Here is an 18825-nt window from a genome sequence, read left to right as displayed (position 1 = left end):
ATATAACGTCTTTATATGTCTTTAATGTAGTGCTGACTTTGCGGATGAAGGCCCCAGTCGAGCTGCCTACGGCTCCAACACAAAGATGTGCAGGCAGCGTTGGTGAGGTGGTCACCGCTGCAGAGGGCCAGCAGATACATGAGACTGCAAGCAGGTAGGAGACCGGCTACATGTTCTTTTACATGAAAGAGTGGACTGCTGATCGACACACACTTGGCCCGCTGTGAGTGCCACCACGACAAAGATATATTTGGCTGTCTGAAGCCACTCATCCAAGTGCTGCAACCTGAAGCTGAGGCTGGACACCATTGGCTGCTTGGGCGAGGAACAGGATGTCAGCCAGCTGGAAAAACAAGCACTGGCTGAAGGACTAAACTTTGCCAAATTGCCGGAGCAGATTCCATTGGTGGAACTTATCATGAGGTGGAGTCCTCAACACACAGTAGAAGAGAGATCCCACTAGCAACTAAGAAACAGATAGTCAGCTACCTACAGAAACTGGAGAGGGATCAAATAATCAGCTGCCAGCTCTGCTTCCAGCTTTATCCAGGCCTGTATGGACTCCAAGATACACCAAGAAGGAGTCTCCCTCAGACCCATCATCAACAGCACAAACTCAGTCACACAGAATGTGGTTAAGCACTTGGCATCCTGACATCCTGACACCACACTGCACTCAGTGTTCGACTAGAACAGCCTTAATGCACCATTCTGATATGGATTGCTTCTGCCTGATATAGACCCTGGTGGGGAATAGTTTATCCATTCCTGATAAAGCTCCCGATGAGACAACACCTCGGCTGCCCCGCAGACGGCGCAGCCCCTGCGGAATGCCTCTTTGTTTATTTGATGTAGCACTATTCCAGGGTGTATCTTTCTGTGCCTTAATCTAACGTCCATTGTGAGCACATTCCCAGGGGCCATGCCGCTCCTGAGTGTGGCCCAGATCCTGTCCCCCCGGAGGCCAGGGAAAACCCTCCTCTACGCCTGGTCAGCCGCTGGTGGTCTCCTCTTGTTCCGGACGAAGATGTGATACAACCCTTTTGTGGGGATGTCTTGTAGGTTTTTCTGGTCCTGTCGGGTATAAAACTCACAACAGAGTGGATTAGTTGTTCCTGGCTGCCTTCCCTCCCTCAGCAACCGTAATCAGCGCTGAGGGACAGAGGCAGCCAGTTTATCACATACATCAACAATGTTGCCTTTTCTGAAAACTATTCTCCCCCTCCTTAGGATGGCCAGGATCCCCGCAGCTTCTATGCCACCGGCCGGGTCGACAATGTCCCCGAACCGGACTAAGTATCATGACGTCATGGGCGACCTGGTTCATGTTAGACCTCCACAGGAAGCTGCTGATGGCTTTGTTAATGTTGCTCTCCTGCTGTGGGGACAGAGGACAAACAGCCAGGACATGATTCATGGTAGACATCATTAGTGAATTGATTACAGTTATTTTTCCCTTTATCCCCAGCTGTCTCTGCTTCCACAGGTTAATTATGTTCTTGATTTTTCCTGTTAAAATGTCCCAATGTTTTTGATTTGCTCTCCCTTCATCTTTCCCCACCCACACCCCCAGTATCTTTATTTCCTCTCCCGCATTCTGAAACCCCCATGTGTTGCGTGTGCTTTGTGCTCCCCCACACATCATTATTTGTGTTTTATTAATATTCATTTTTGCACCCGATGCTTTACAAAAAGAATCTATCGTGCCCATCACCTCATTAACACTATCTTTATCTACCACCGTGGCATTTGTGTCGTCTGCGTACTGCACAATCTTGCAGCACGCAGACTCTCCCACTCTAATCCCTCTAATATTTACATTTCGCTTCTGCCAGAGGCTCTGTCACCAGGGTGAAGAGCATGGCAGACAGCGGACAGCCCTGTCTGATCGATCTGCTCAGCGGAAACGCGCCCGTGCACGCGCCGTTTATTTTGACGCAGCTGGTGGCTCCGCTGTACAGAGTTATGATCCAGTTAATGTACCGCTCTCCAAAGCCCAGCCTCTCTAGGACTCGCCATAGAAAGGTGTGCTCCACACGATCAAAAGCTTTTTCAAAATCTACACTCAATAAAAACCCCCGTTGTGCACATGTGTTTGACCAGGCATCTGACGGCCAGGACAGAGTCAGAAATGTCTCTGCCCGGCACGCCATGTGCCTGTGTCTCACCCACCACCTCCTCAATGACCCTTTTCAGCCTGTTTGCTAAAATGTTCGCCATTATTTTATAATCCGTATTCAAAAGACTTATCGGTCTGTAGTTTTCTAGTTTGTTTTATCCCCTTTCTTTTTATACACTATTGTTATTATTCCTTTTGCAAAAGTCTCCGTTGTTGTTTTTCTTCTTTCTATTTCGTTGAAATAGGATGGGGGCCAGGTTAGGACTGAACGCTTGGTAAAATTCAGCTGTCAGTCCCATCCTGGGCTTTTCCCCGTATTCAGTGATTTTATGGCTGTTGTGATTTGTTGTATTGTCAGGTCGGAGTCACAGAAGGCCCTGTCTGCTTCGTCTAGCTTTTTCTCCAGGTAATTTATATTTTTTCCCTTTCGTCCTGATCTGTTGCTTCAGTTTGAAATAATTTGCTATAGAAATTCTGCGCCGTTTGTAAAATCCCTCCCAGATCCGTTATTATTTCCCCCTCACTGTTTACTATCGATTTTATAAAAGGGTTTTCTTGTTTTCGTTTTTCCAGCCCCAGAAAGTAACTTGTTGATTTTTCCCCTTCCACTAGATATGTTGCTTTTGCTCTTATTGCCGCTGCTTTGCATTTGCTGGCCGTTAAATTGTGCAATTTTGCCTGCGCTGTTGCGAGTATGATTGTGTTTCGATCTGGATTTTCTTCCATTTTTTTCGTTTCTATTTTTATTATTTCTAATAATTCGTTCTCTTCCTGTTTTTCCTACCACAGTTTTTTTATCCTATTTTTTACCCCCTCCCACCATTTCAATAAGTCTTCGGTTTCCGTTATTTCATATTTTATTCGTTTAGAAAAGAATTAATCTTTATTTTGAAATGTTCATTTTCTCAGATTTGATTGTTTAGAACCCACAGACCGCCGTTTCTGGGCCTGCCCGCTCCTCTCATGCGAACCTGAAGCAGGGAATGATCGCTCCACCTGTTAGGCATGTAATCCACGGTGTCCACCTCTGTGACTACTCCAGGAGACGCCAGTACCAAGTCTATTCGGGATTGTCTCAGCTTCCCCCGCACCAGCTGTCTCCTGGAGTAGTCCCGACCTCCCGGGTTTAGCATAAATCTATTAAATTATATTCCGACATTAACTTTAGTAATTATTGTCTGCTCGTGTCACTCTTTAATTTGTTGTTTTTTATATTTACTGTATCTTCTGTTGTCATTATTATATTAAAGTCCCCAATTATGATGCAATTCCCCGATACCCATTTGCTTAGTTTTTCCCATAGTAAATCTTTCCTTCCCTTTTCATCATTGTTTCCATATATATTAATTACTTAGATCCTTGCTGCCTTCTTTCAGGTCCACCATGACCAACCGGCCCCCGCCGTCGGTGTGCACACAGGCCACATCGTGAGGGAGGCCCGGTTTGATCCGCACAGCAGCGCCCGCTGCCAGAGAGGGTCCAGGGTCATAAAATATTTCTCCTCTCCAAATGTTCTTTACTTGACTTAATAGGTCTGCGCTCCACCTTACTTCCTGCATACAGAGAATATCCGTGTGTGTGTGTTGTATTGTCCTTATTGTCCTTGCGCCAGGAATGTTTAAAGATGTGATTGTGATCAAGAAGTAAGGTGGAGGCAGACCTCAATGCAACAGTATCATTTCTTTTTCCTAGCATGCCTATTCTGTTTTGCTTCCTGCATCTTTTTTCTATATAATTTCTGCCCTGCCTCTCTCTCCAGGTCAGAGTCGGAGGAGATCACCCTATGTCCCAGGAAGGCGGGCACAGAGACGGCTTCTCTTGCCCTGGCTTTTTCAGCCAGCAGGGACTTACTGGAGCGAAGGGTGAGCCTCACAAAACTGTCTTTCATGGTGCTTTGCCCAAGCTCCTGGGAGCCGGCATATAGGCTAACGTCATCCAGGCTGGATCCTAACGACAGAGCCTCTTCACCACCTGGCAGCCTCCGGGCAGGGCTCTTCACCTCCCCTTCCGGGTGCGCTCATTTTTTTTATATGCTACAGGATCCGGGGTAGGGCCAGACTCACCGCCCCCTTCTGGGCAATCCCTCACGATTATGGAGCCAAATCGGGGTCATAAATTTTGTTAACCTGAAAAAATAAAATTCATTCAAACACTAAAACTTGAAACTGAAAATTTATGTTTTGATGTTGATTTTTTTCAGCTCAAAATTTTTTTTAATCAACTTTGAAATTCTTTTGAATAAATTGTCATGGTTTCAGCCAGGTCTTTTATTTTGTAGTTCATTTTCTGTTTGTATTAGTTCTAGTTTTACTAGTCACTTCCTGTTTTATTTTGAAACTCGATCTTCCCCTTGTGTTTCAGTTCTGTTTACTTCCCCTTCCTCATGTGTGCTCCCTTCCCCCACCTGTGATTACCTGCTCCGCCCTAATGTGCTTCACCTGTGTCCAATTGTCTTCCCGCCCTCCTGTGTATAAAGCCTGTGTGTTTCCTGCCCCTTGTGGCCAGTTCGTTTTGTGAGTCTTCCATGCGACACAGCCGTCCAAGTAGCCTTTCTGCTCTTGTGATTATCCCTACGTCTTTTCGAGTAAGTTTCCCTACGTGTTCTCGAGTAAGTTTTGGATTCTTGTGTTTTTTCCTACGTGTTTTCGAGTGAGTTTTGGATTCTCTTGTGTGTGACTTGTTTTTTGGATTTGACTACTGCTTTTTTGCCTTTGCCTTTTGGATACCTTTGCCACGTTGACTGATCACCCGTGTACCGAACCCTGGCCTATATTAAAGGAACTGAGTTTGTTTTCACCTCCGGCTAAGTCTGCATTTGTGTCCGCCATCTCACAACCCCTGACATTACGAACTGGCCATAAGAGGACGCAGCAGACATGCAAGATGTCGGAGCGGCTGTTAAAAGCCAAAATCTTCAGTGGGCACCTTTTAAAATGGTGCGCCTCTGGAGCCAGGTTTACCGGCTTAGGGAAACTGTTCAAGCCGAGTTAAATCTGTTGGACAACCTGACCTCACCGCCTACAGAGGAGAAGGAGATGTGGCGGATGGTTAACCGCAGGGTTGTCCTGCTTCAGCAACTGGGAAAATTATGGAACTGGAAAGAGCTACTGAAAGCTGGCATGGACCAAGCGCTGAACGCAGAGCCTTGGCTCCACATCCATTACATCGGGGCGTTCCAGGAAATGGAGGAGTTCACTGCTCCTGTGGCCTCCTTTCTGCCCTCCTGGTTTCCCAGTCTCCAGTTGACGCCATTCTCCCCAGTTCCGCCCGGAGGCGGGCTCCCGATGACGTCACCACTTCCGGTTCCGCCCAGAGGCGGGCACCCGTTGACGTCACCACTTCCGGTTCCGCCCGGAGGCGGGCTCCCGTTGACGTCACCACTTCCGGTTCCGCCCGGAGGCGGGCTCCAGACGGCGCCGCTCCTCCCGTCTTGGACAGGGGGCGGGCTCCCGATGACGTCGCCACTTCTGGTTCCGCCCGGAGGCGGGCACCCGACGACGTCGCCACTTCCGGTTCCGCCCGGAGGCGGGCTCCCGACGGCGTCGCTCCTCCCGTCTCGGCCAGAGGGCGGGTTCCAGACGACGTCGCTCCTCCCGTCTCGGCCAGAGGGCGGGCTCCCGACGGCGTCGCTCCTCCCGTCTCGGCCAGAGGGCGGGCTCCCGACGGCGTCGCTCCTCCCGTCTCGGCCAGAGGGCGGGCTCCAGACGGCGTCGCTCCTCCCGTCTCGGCCAGAGGGCGGGCTCCAGACATCGCCACCTGCCCCTGAAACCTCCAGTGCCCCCCGCAGAGGACTTCCTGCCAAGACTGGAGTGGCAGAGACACTGGAGGCCACCTGTCTGGATGCAGGGGGTGCATCCAGCCTTGATCTTGGAGGGCCATCTGTTCTGGGTCCACGCCCTGACCCAGAGGGACCCTCAGCCCCAGCGACTGACTCTGTCACTGGGGAACCCCCAACTCCAGTTTCTAGCCCTCAGCCTGGTGGGGTTCCGTCCCCGGCTTCCTGTTCCGACCCCGGTGGTCCACCGCTCCCGAGTCCCTGTTCCGACCCCGGTGGTCCACCGCTCCCGAGTCCCTGTTCCGACCCCGGTGGTCCACCGCTCCCGAGTCCCTGTTCCGACCCCGGTGGTCCACCGCTCCCGAGTCCCTGTTCCGACCCCGGTGGTCCACCGCTCCCGAGTCCCTGTTCCGACCCCGGTGGTCCACCGCTCCCGAGTCCCTGTTCCGACCCCGGTGGTCCACCGCTCCCGAGCCCCAGTCCCGACGCTGGTGGTCCCTCGCCTCTGGTCTCCAGCCCCGACGCCAGTGGTCCTCCCTCAGTTCTGGTTTCCTGTCCGGACCCCGGAGGGTCCTCGGCTCTGGTTTCCTGTCCGGACCCCGGAGGGTCCTCGGCTCTGGTTTCCTGTCCGGACCCCGGAGGGTCCTCGGCTCTGGTTTCCTGTCCGGACCCCGCAGGGTCCTCGGCTCTGGTTTCCTGTCCGGACCCTGGAGGGTCTTTTGCCTCGTCTTCGGCTCTGGCTTCCAGTCTGGACCCTGGAGGGTCTTTTGCCTCGTCTTCGGCTCTGGCTTCCTGTCTGGACCCTGGAGGGTCTACTGCCTCGTCTTCGGCTCTGGCTTCCAGTCCGGACCCTGGAGGGTCTACTGCCTCGTCTTCGGCTCTGGCTTCCAGTCTGGACCCTGGAGGGTCTTCTGCTCCAGCGCCAGTCTCCAGTCTGGACCCTGGAGGGTCTTCTGCCTCGTCTTCGGCTCTGGCTTCCTGTCCGGACCCTGGAGGGTCCGCAGACTCGTCTCCGCCGGCGTTCTGCCCGGACCCTGGAGGGTCCGCAGCCTCGTCTCCGCCGACCTTCTGCCCTGACCCTGGTGGGTCAGCCTCATCGTCTCCGCCGACCTTCTGCCCGGACCCTGGAGGGTCCGCAGCCTCGTCTCCGCCGACCTTCTGCCCTGAACCTGGTGGGTCAGTCCCATCGTCTTTGCTGGTCTTCTGCCCGGACCCAGGAGGGTCCGCCTCGCCTTCCTCGCTGGTCTTCTGCCCGGACCCAGGAGGGTCCGTCGTCTCGTCCTCGCTGGTCTTCAGCCCGGACCCAGGAGGGTCCGTCGTCTCGTCCTCAGGAGGGTCCGTCGTCTCGTCCTTGTTGGTCTTCCGCCCGGACCCAGGAGGGTCCGTCGTCTCGTCCTCGTTGGTCTTCCGCCCGGACCCAGGAGGGTCCGTCTCGCCATCGCTGGTGGTCTTCCGCCCGGACCCAGGAGGGTCCGTCTCGCCATCGCTGGTGGTCTTCCGCCCGGACCCAGGAGGGTCCGTCTCGCCATCGCTGGTGGTCTTCCGCCCGGACCCAGGAGGGTCCGTCGTCTCGTCATCGCTGGTGGTCTTCCGCCCGGACCCAGGAGGGTCCGTCGTCTCGTCATCGCTGGTGGTCTTCCGCCCGGACTCTGGAGGGTCCGCGTCTCCATCGCTGGTGGTCTTCCGCCCGGACTCTGGAGGGTCCGCGTCTCCATCTCTGTTGTTTTTCCGCCCGGACCCTGGAGGGTCCGCGTCTCCATCTCTGTTGTTTTTCCGCCCGGACCCTGGAGGGGCCGTGTCTCCATCTCTGTTGTTTTCCCGCCCGGACCCTGGAGGGGCCGCGTCTCTATCTCTGTTGTTCTTCCGCCCAGACCCTGGAGGGTCTGCAACCTCGTCTCTGGTGTTCCCCCGCCGTTTCTCTCGACCCTGGGAAATCTCGGCCTTCTCAGCCTCTGGCCTTGCTCTCTGAGCCCCCCCAGACTTCGTCACGCTGGGTCTCTACCCAGTTTTCTGAGTTTTTGTTTTCTGGACCCTTATTAGACTGAGTTTTTGCTCCCTGGATTTTTGTTCGGACTTGTGGTTTCTAGTGGAACGTCTGGGAGCCGTTCCTTGAGGGGGGGGTACTGTCATGGTTTCAGCCAGGTCTTTTATTTTGTAGTTCATTTTCTGTTTGTATTAGTTCTAGTTTTACTAGTCACTTCCTGTTTTATTTTGAAACTCGATCTTCCCCTTGTGTTTCAGTTCTGTTTACTTCCCCTTCCTCATGTGTGCTCCCTTCCCCCACCTGTGATTACCTGCTCCGCCCTAATGTGCTTCACCTGTGTCCAATTGTCTTCCCGCCCTCCTGTGTATAAAGCCTGTGTGTTTCCTGCCCCTTGTGGCCAGTTCGTTTTGTGAGTCTTCCATGCGACACAGCCGTCCAAGTAGCCTTTCTGCTCTTGTGATTATCCCTACGTCTTTTCGAGTAAGTTTCCCTACGTGTTCTCGAGTAAGTTTTGGATTCTTGTGTTTTTTCCTACGTGTTTTCGAGTGAGTTTTGGATTCTCTTGTGTGTGACTTGTTTTTTGGATTTGACTACTGCTTTTTTGCCTTTGCCTTTTGGATACCTTTGCCACGTTGACTGATCACCCGTGTACCGAACCCTGGCCTATATTAAAGGAACTGAGTTTGTTTTCACCTCCGGCTAAGTCTGCATTTGTGTCCGCCATCTCACAACCCCTGACATAAATAGTTTATTTTCAGGTTTCATGTCAATAATTATTTTCATATTTACCATTTTATTTTTTAAGTTTCAGAGTTTTTGTTTTCAGATTCAAATCTTAATTTTTTACAGTTTCACATCTTGTGTCTTCAGGTTCAAATCTTTTTTTCAGCTTCAGATTTAGTTTTCAGGTTCAAATCTTTTTTTCGCTTTCGCCTCTCCTTTTTTCACCTTTGAGGTTTTGACCCCGATTTTGCGGGGGGGTGGGACATGGGTGTGGCCTGCTGAGTGACAGCAGGACAATGATGCTGAGGCAGAGCGCGCTCTGGGCTGAGGCCTTAGCTCGGCCATGGTGCCTTCAGGGAACATCGGACGTGTGTCCGTTAAACTCAACATGCGCTATCTATCGTATTGACGTGACTGGCTGCAAAACACTGACACCAGGCAAAGTTGTAGACAGTGTCGCATCAAAAGGGAGAATATTAATAATTTGTGGAAGCGATAAGACGCTAAACACATCATGCAGGCCTCCTGGCGGACCCTGAAAGGAACTGTCGGCTGGCTGTCACTCTCTTCCTGCTCTGTGCACCAGAGAAGTAATAAGCGTCAGTGCTGAGTTACAGCAAGAATAAATACATAACATCATCAAACATGGCAATTACTGCAGGTTAGATTTGCTAAAACCAACAAGGGCAGCGATGCTACACAGCCAGTTAGCACTGAATCTTTATTATGACTCTTCACATCACCAGACACCTACCTGCTCTACTTTAGTCTGAACACCAATCATACTGTATGTAAGACCTGGTCAAGGACAGTAAAGCTCTGTTTATTGACAACATATAAATGTTTATTGTTTACTGATTGTCAGGTCAGAATTCAAATCCTGAGCCTTGAGCAGACCCATCAGCTGCTGGACCAAGTCTGACCTCTGACCCCCTCACCATGGTCCTCCTGCAGCAGGTGCAGCCAGCTGTTGTTTCTGAGGGAGCTGCAGGCTCAGATGATGCTGTGGCCAACCTGGTGACTGGTGCATCCTCATGCTGACACACACAGGCCTGTATAGAAGGAAGGCGCCCCACACCTAGAACTGGCCTGTTATCTCTTCAGGTTCTAACATGTTTGGTGCTTCACATGAGAATAAATATCTGTTCATTTAACAACTGTAACTGTGATTGTTGTCTATTACAGAAAACATTCAGTCTTTGTTATTTTAAAAAGCTGCACAAATAATGAAAACCGGATATGTTGGCAACAGTTTACTGTATTTGGATTTAAATAAAATACATAACATATATATGAACAAAATCAGTGATCATTATTATCACGTGCTGTCCTCAGGCAGGTGAAGACTGGTCTGGTGCAGCTTCTGGCCATAAGATCACAGAGCTGTGGAGAGAATATCACAATTACACAATGTACAGTAATTACAGCGAGACATAAAGAGAGCAGCAGTAAACTGAACAATGATGACAGCAGCAGGTCTATGACAGAAGATGCTGCTCTGCTCTGTGAGAGTCACACTGAGTCACACAAACAGAAGCTTCTGTGGTTGCCTGGCCTCACACAATCATGTCCTTCCCTAACTCTGCACCAATGGGGTCAGCTCAACTGATATTTAGTTTACCTTATTTGGTAATGGTTAAACCTGAGAGTCAGGAGAAAACAGAAAGAAATAGCAGGGGGTCCCCTTTTGTCAGTCGTAAACCTAAGTTGAAGATAAGTTCTCCAGGAGAATGATCACTGTACCATACAAGTGACTTTATGACGCCCCATAAAAGCTTACACCTCTTCCCCCATGTAAGTTCACTTTAAGTCCTAACATCTCATAAGCTGTGGGTCAGATCTGGAGGTGACCAGGAAGACAAACTCACAGGAAAGGTGGGTCGAAAAATGGGGTCATGGGGATGAACACATTCTTTCAATCAAGATCTGGATTTACAACCTTAGCTTGATATCAACCAGAGCTGTCTCCAAAGAGCAGACAACAGCTAACAAAGGAAATGAAATTCAAAGTCTATGAGAAGTAGGGAAATGACACACTTCTCAATACCTTCAGTATACCTGTCTTCCTTTGATCTTCTGTAAAACTTACTTAACACAAAAGTACTTATAAAACACATTACAGTAATATGCATACAGAAATGAAAACTTCATGTTAGGGACACACTTCTAGATATGTGGACCCACACCACATAACAACATCATGCAAAATAAAATCTTTCACCTAACACCCTCCCTCCTAAAATGCAGGCTGGAGGATGCGGGCATCGACCCCGCTACCTCTTGCTTGCGCTTACTGCATCGCGCTAGTCGAGCCAAAGTAAGCCCAAAGTAAGCCCACATTAGCCAATCACGTTCCTTTCCCTGGGCTTACTTTTGACCAATCACGTTCCTTTCCCTGGGCTTACTTTTGACCAACCAATCGCTTTCCTTCACTGTGGCTTACTTTTGACCCTTCCTCGTGAAAACGGTAAGATGAAGTTTACTTCACCTTATTTAATTTACTATAAATGGGCCATTGTCTGTTCAGATACAGTCTGTACCTTAAGAAAACAAAACAGGCCGACATAGCGATATAGCGATTGGACATTATATAGCACACGTTTTCTTCGACGTACCCGTCAACCTCTAAATACCGACCAAAAAATGTCACTACCATTGATCGCTATCGCTATCATGGCCACCCGCTAACAGGCTATACGTGCAATTGATTCTCTGTAAACTGGTAGATATTGCTCTATTGTTCGTTTTATGTAATGTACACATAACATACTAATATGCATGTAATACCTTGTAATGGTGTAAACCGCTTTTTGTAGATGTAAAGTAGCCTACATGTAGGCTAATCCAGGAGGTCATTCACTATCTCTATAAACTATAAACGTAGGATATTGATCAGTTCAGAAATTCCAGTTTTAACATTAATATAGTAAAGTTAAGGATTCAGACATTGGGGTTTTCAAAATACATCAGAATAAATCAAAATAGAATACTTTTTACTCTTACAAATTAAGTTATGTTATGATGTTAAAATGGTTTGTTTTCAGGTGGGTGTTTTATTACAATCCCTCCCCTTTAACAACTTACCTCTACAAATATTTAAATAAAGGTACAATACAATAGCTCAATGAAAATAACATGGTTTTGCTTTGTAGGAGACACAGTAGTACACATTATCATAGTAATGTGAATTACTTTATCAATCCCTGTGGGGAAATGAAGTAGCTTGTTAAATGATCACACTCTAAAAGTACATTTCAGAAAATGTATGCTTATCCGGTTTTTAAGCGGCAGTCGGCTACATCACAGCGTCTCCTCATGGCGCCATCAGAGGAGGCGATGCACATGCAAAATGTGGAATCTGGAAGGGCCAAACCTGAAGAGGAAGTGCTGGCGGAGGCCAGAACTTTTGTGGGTGTAAACGGTGGAGACCCCAGTGACCAGTTTTTGGTGCTTGCTCACTGCAAGCTCCAGTTTGGGAAGTACCAGGGCCAGAGATTTAGATGGCTCCTGGAAAACTCTCTGGGGTATGCATTGTATTTGATGGACAGCATATCTAAAGAGACGATGCAGGCAAACCCCCTGTCACAAAATAAGCAGCTGTTCATTCAGTACACATCTCTTATTAGAGAGATGGCAGAGGAACTGGAGAAGTTTAAAACAAAGCAGCAATTGCAAGCAGAAGCCCGGGAAACTGGAGACCAGGGATGTTTGATGGTAGAGTTTGGAGACTTCAAGGGCCGGTCCATGAAGGACGTCTATGAAGACCAGAGCAAGGAGGCCCAGGCTCTCATCAAGTACCTGATCAAGGCAGATGCCAGGCCCAAAACCAACATGGCTATTTTCAAGACATACGTCTTGAAAAGAAGGGCTTCTGCTGGAGCATGTCAGCCTGCACCTACACCTGCAGCCTCCAGTGCCTCTGCACCTACCCCTGCAGCCTCCAGTGCCTCTGCACCTACACCTGCAGCCTCCCACATGTCTGCTCCTTCACCTGCTGCCATCCAAACTGGTGTGTGGAAGACTGGCACTGTGAAAGCACTGTTGGCGCGTGGCAAACATTTGTCTCCTTCACAGCTGGCTAAAAAACTGATGTCACCAGTTAAACCCTGTGAGTGTAACTGTGCAACATGTACAGTATATGTATTCAGTTGTCATTATGGCAGACTACACAGACTTATCCACTTGCTGTTTCCAGCCCCAGTACCGCAGTGCACTCTGCCAACAGAACCCCCAGCCAAACATTTGGCACAAAGGCAGCCTTTCCCTACTGGTAAGTAACATCGTACATTGTTTGTCCTTGTGTCTTGTCAACAGTAATAATTTTATTAACCTATTAATAAATGCTAATAACATTTTATATTTGTGCTGCAGGCACTTCTGTTGCCCCTTCTGGAGCGGGTGACTTTGCTGAAGACGATGATGAGGAGCTGGTATCTGCAGTGTCACAATATGAAGCACAGCAGAATACAGGTGTGGCATACGACACAAATGCAAATATTATGTAAATGTTTAGTGAAAACACACTGTGAAGTATTATTTTTGAGGAATAAAAAAATCACTGTTTTTTCAAATATTTTTGTTTACAGTACAGGATTATGTCGCATCAAGCTTCAAGCGGGATGCATTCTTTGAGTGCACCTGTTCAAAACCTTAAGGATATCCAAAGGTGTTGGTGTTTTCATTTGTGTTTCCCGTTGAGAAACAATCATTGGATAACATTTTCACTAACATCACTTGCTTTTCTCACTCACTATCTGTCTAATCCCCTGAACAGGACGGAGGAGATTCATTGTTTTAATGATCACAGTAACTGTTTTTCATCACTGCAACTGTGTGCACGCTTCATGTCTGTGGGCATCACTACTTTATACTAAATTCATCACAACTTATTTTCTTTGCTCTATTCCATCTAATCCTTTTCAAATACAGCTCTGGAAAAAATAAGAAACCACAGTGGTCTCTTATTTTTTTATGTCTAACTATTAATTATAATCATAATCTATTAATGCTTGTCCAAATGTATGCTGTGCAGGCAGAATGTGGACTGCGATCAAATACAACAGTCATCCTTATATTATTTTTTTCTGCATTTCTCCTTCAAAAGCTCCAGCCATTGCTCATTCAGAGGCCCGTGCTGGTCCGCCTCTAGTGGTAAAAATACCAGACCCTCCACATCATCAGCCACCTACTGAGCTCCCTCGTCACTGGAAGGATCAGCTTCCACCTTTCCAGCAGGAGTGGATCCGTAAGACCCTCTTCAAGGCCAACCTACACACTGGCAAGCCAGAGCTAGTGCCCCAGCTGAAGCTTTGGTGGCATCCTCCTCAGCCCCCTCTCATTCACAGTCAGCTGCCCACCTCACCTGACCTCTTCTTCTGTCGGCCCCTTTTTTTATGGATGCCGCTGAAGATGTGGCAGTTCCCTCTTGTCTGTGTTCGCCCAGACTGTGGTAAACACAGACTAACAGCGGCAGGACTGTATCGTACTGTGCGCAAGGTCTTAGACATCGACGGGTGGTATGACCTTGCAACAGAGTACTTGGAGTGCAAACGCTGCACAAAAAAGTATCCAGCCTGGTCCGAAGACATCTTAGGACAACTGGATATGGGCCACCGCAGTCAGTTTCCTGCTTTATTGACATACAGGCAAGTCATAATTAAGATCAAACATTATTAGGTGCTTTGATTTGTGTTATTGTTTAACCAAAAACTGCATTTGTGTTATTACACTGGTCTTTCATTAGATACTCATGTGACAACCGGGTGGTGAGGATGATGAGGGAGAGGACATTGGGCAACAGTGTGACTCAGCTTCACAAGAAGTTGATGGAGCAACATGGTGAGGCATGGTCGCAGCGTGTACTGCAGTACCTCACTGCCTGTGAGCCATTTGCAAAGTCCTCCCTTTGCAGCCTCCTGTGTTCCTTGAGCCTCCTCCCTTACCTGCCATACCTAAACCTAAGTGGCTGTTAGCTGTATACGCCAGGGATGTTCTGGGGCGACTGCATGAGGTCAAGGCCAAAATTACATCTGTCTTTGGGTCTGTGCTCAAGATTGACTCCACTAAAAAGGTATCACAGCATTTTACCTATACAGAATGTTGGCCAGATATAAATATGTTTGCGTGCATAATGAACACTCTGTTTGACCTTTTCCAAATAGGTCACAAAGAAACTCGCTGGGGCTGCTTCAGGGACAGCTGCTTGGTGCACAAATGTGGGAAATGAACACGGCCAAGTCCTTGTCTCTGTGCTCACAGCTGCCGAGGGACATGGATTGGATGCCATGGCAGCTGGCCTGATGAAGCGCTATCGGGAGGCAGGACAGATGCCCCCAAAAGTGATGTATGTGGACAGAGACTGCTGCAGTCAGCATGGCCAGTCTCGTGTTAAGGCCATGTTTTCAGAGTGGGATGACCTCGAAGTGCGCCTTGACATCTGGCATTTTATGCGGCGATTTGCTGCAGGTGTCACAACAGAGGCTCATCCACTCTATGGAGTCTTCATGGCACGTCTGTCCACGTGCATCTTTGAATGGGATCCAGAGGATGTCGCTGCTCTTCGCCGTGCAAAGGAGGGGGAGCTAGCAGCAAAGAAGACCGGCCACCTCTCAGAAAAGGCACTCAGTGCTCGCATTACCCGGAGGGAGTTGGCACTGCACTGCCGCAGGAGGACCAGAGGGATGGAGGAGACCACCAGCCTGATTGGATCACTGATTGATCACTTTGACAGTGTGGATGGGAAGGACACTCTGGGAGTTCCTCTACTGGACCATGATCGGATCCAGCAAATATGGAAAGAACAGCAGAAACATGTACTGTGTATCCAAGACCCAGAGAACTTCCCACTCTACATTAAGAAGGGGACACTGAAGAAAGGTGGTTTGGAGCTGTGCTGCTACAGGTGTGCCCGTGGCTCTACCTCCCTGGAGTCTTTCCACCTCCACTTGAACCGCTTCATCCCAGGTATCCCATATGGATTACAGTGTCTCTTTAAGTATTATAAGCACTGTAACTGTTTCCATTACTTTAAAGTAATGTCACATTCTACAGTAATATTACAGTCCTTTTCTGATGTCAGAACAGATCTTATCTCACAAGAAACTAATTTAATTACTTTTCCTCATTAATTCTGGTTATAATGATGATTTTTCATGTATTTACATAACTCTATTGCATGTAACCTCATAGTACCTCAAATGTAGCACATATCTTGCGTGTGTGTGACCCTTTTTCCTATTTTATTTAACCTTTAGGAACCAGTGCCAGTGATGCACATTTTCAGGCCTATCACTTTATGCCCCATCCATCGTTTACACTTAACAAGTCTGATGTGTTAACAAGCTCTATGAAAAAGTTCATCTTGACCAGTCAGAGTGCTGCCATTTATATTGACTGTCTGAGGACCAAACCCTGGCACAGTCCACCTGACACTTCCAAAAACTATCATTTTAAAAACGCTGGACCGAGAGCAACTGGTGTGCAATGAGGAGGCAAAGGATAAAACGTCCCAGCACATTTCAAACCCAGTTTCACCCTGAGGCAGAGACTGCTTCACCTTAAGGACAAAACACCTGGGAAAGGCAGATCTCAAGGTACTACAATAGTCAGAATGATTCATCATATGGTGACCAGATGAAACATCTCATCTCTGGCTGTCCGCATCAGTGTCAGTGAAGATTTCAGATTGTTTATTAAGTGTTCATCCTTGAGCTTTTCCAAACTTGTTGTGGACAGCACACTTTTCATGTCAGGATGGCCAAGGCGCTGCGTTCAGGTCGCAGTCTCCACTGGAGGTGTGGGTTCAAATCCCACTCCTGACAGTTCTGTTTATTTCCTCTGGAGGGGAAATAAGTAATCATTTAAATAATTTATCCTCTGGAGGGGAAATAAGTAATCATTTAAAACATTGACTGACTTAGATTCTAACCCAGACCACAGAAGCCAATTGGATGATTTCATCTGATATGATGAGACATTACACCAAACCTACAGGGGTTCTTCCTGTTTTTTCCTGCCACTGTTGCCCTTAAGGAGGTTCAGTCTCTGGCTCTGATTGGATGACGTCACAGGCTGCTGTCAGGTTAGGGATTTAAGTCCGGAATTTTGTCTACCATTCTGGCATGGATGGATGTCTATTCTGGTATGCTGCCGCTCGTTCTAGATTTCTGCCTTTCAATCTGGAATGATTTCTTTCAATCTGGAATGCTTTTCATTCCAGAATGCTGTCTTGCTGACTTTTGTCCCGGAATGTTGCCTTCCATGTCGGAATGCTGACTTCCATGACGTCACAGGCCGCTGTCGGGTTAGGGGTTTAATCCCGGAATTTTGTCTACCATTCCGGAATCCTGCCTATTATTCTGGAGTGGGTGGATGTCTATTATGGTATGCTGCCACTCATTCTAGATTTCTGCCTTTCATTTGGGAATACTTTCTTTTATTCTGGAATGCTTTTCATTCCAGAATGCTGTCTTGCTGACTTCTGTTCCGGAATACTGACCTCTGTTCCAGAATACTGACTGTTATTCGGGAATTCTGCCTATCCTTCCGGAATACTGATGTCTATTCTGGTATGCTGCCACTTATTCTAGATTTCTGCCTTTCATTCTGGAATTTTGACTTTCATTCCAGAATGCTGTCTTTCATTCTGCAAATGTGCTCTTCATTCTGTTATGCCGATGTTTGTCCCGGAATGTTGCCTTCCATTCTGGAATGGTAACTTCCATTCCAGAATACTGGATCTCATCTCAAGGCATCACAATAGTCAGAATGATTCATTATGTGGTGACCATGAATGCAGATGAAAACTCTCATCTCTGGCTCAAGACTTGTTGAGATAGCACAGAGACACTCTCAGTCTGTCCACATCAGTGTCAGTGAAGATTTCAGATTGTTTAAATAGAGAAGCAAGAAAACAAGTCAGCCTTATCTTTCACAAAAACACATGACAATAACATGTGAGAAAGAGAGTTTTATGTTCAGTGCTCCCCCTGCTTGTTGGGACAATTGTAGAGCACCTTCCTAATAAAGTAAACAGCTTAGAATTGACAGTGAAGGCTTGTAGTCTCAAACGACCATGTGATTGTGAACACAGCCGGCTTGGAAGCAATTCAACCTGTGCCATGTTGGCACGTGAGTACTTGCTCAGCTGTCGGCAACTTTCTGTGATAGCTGCCTGTCAAACGGAGACTCTGGTGGGCGCAGATTTACCTGCGAATGAAATGGAAAACAAGTAAAGGAGCACCAACACCAATCTGGACAGGACAAACTGGACAAGACCATGCACTCATGGACAGAACCAACCTGGGTCGTCAGACTCTTCATTGTTACCTTTTGCCGGTTGTTGTGGCCGAGTGGTTAAGGCGATGGACTAGAAATCCATTGGGGTTTCCCCGCGCAGGTTCGAATCCTGCCAACAATGGTTTTTTTCATCTCCAAGATCACTTTATGCCCCATCCATCGTTTACACTTAACAAGTCTGATGTGTTAACGAGCTCTATGAAAAAGTTCATCTTGACCAGTCAGAGTGCTGCCATTTATATTGACTGTCTGAGGACCAAACCCTGGCACAGTCCACCTGACACTTCCAAAAACTATCATTTTAAAAACGCTGGACCGAGAGCAACTGGTGTGCAATGAGGAGGCAAAGGATAAAACGTCCCAGCACTTTTCAAACCCAGTTTCACCCTGAGGCAGAGACTGCTTCACCTTAAGGACAAAACACCTGGGAAAGGCAGATCTCAAGGTACTACAATAGTCAGAATGATTCATCATATGGTGACCAGATGAAACATCTCATCTCTGGCTGTCCGCATCAGTGTCAGTGAAGATTTCAGATTGTTTATTAAGTGTTCATCCTTGAGCTTTTCCAAACTTGTTGTGGACAGCACACTTTTCATGTCAGGATGGCCAAGGCGCTGCGTTCAGGTCGCAGTCTCCACTGGAGGTGTGGGTTCAAATCCCACTCCTGACAGTTCTGTTTATTTCCTCTGGAGGGGAAATAAGTAATCATTTAAATAATTTATCCTCTGGAGGGGAAATAAGTAATCATTTAAAACATTGACTGACTTAGATTCTAACCCAGACCACAGAAGCCAATTGGATGATTTCATCTGATATGATGAGACATTACACCAAACCTACAGGGGTTCTTCCTGTTTTTTCCTGCCACTGTTGCCCTTAAGGAGGTTCAGTCTCTGGCTCTGATTGGATGACGTCACAGGCTGC

At 47.9% G+C, this 18825-nt stretch overlaps 1 non-coding gene across 1 annotated transcript; it reads left to right on the top strand.

Annotated features, from left to right (window-relative positions):
- Positions 1-17937: 17937 nt before the first annotated feature.
- On the top strand, positions 17938-18019 carry trnas-aga (transfer RNA serine (anticodon AGA)). Its single transcript has one exon. It is a non-coding gene; the product is annotated as a tRNA-Ser (tRNA).
- The last annotated feature ends 806 nt before the right edge of the window (positions 18020-18825 follow it).

This window comes from Parambassis ranga, unplaced genomic scaffold, assembly GCF_900634625.1.
Source record: "Parambassis ranga unplaced genomic scaffold, fParRan2.1 scaffold_24_arrow_ctg1, whole genome shotgun sequence".
In the NCBI taxonomy this organism is placed as follows: Eukaryota; Metazoa; Chordata; class Actinopteri; family Ambassidae; genus Parambassis; species Parambassis ranga.
Note: the sequence above shows the minus strand (reverse complement) of the source record. Positions and strands in the feature narration are given on the sequence as shown.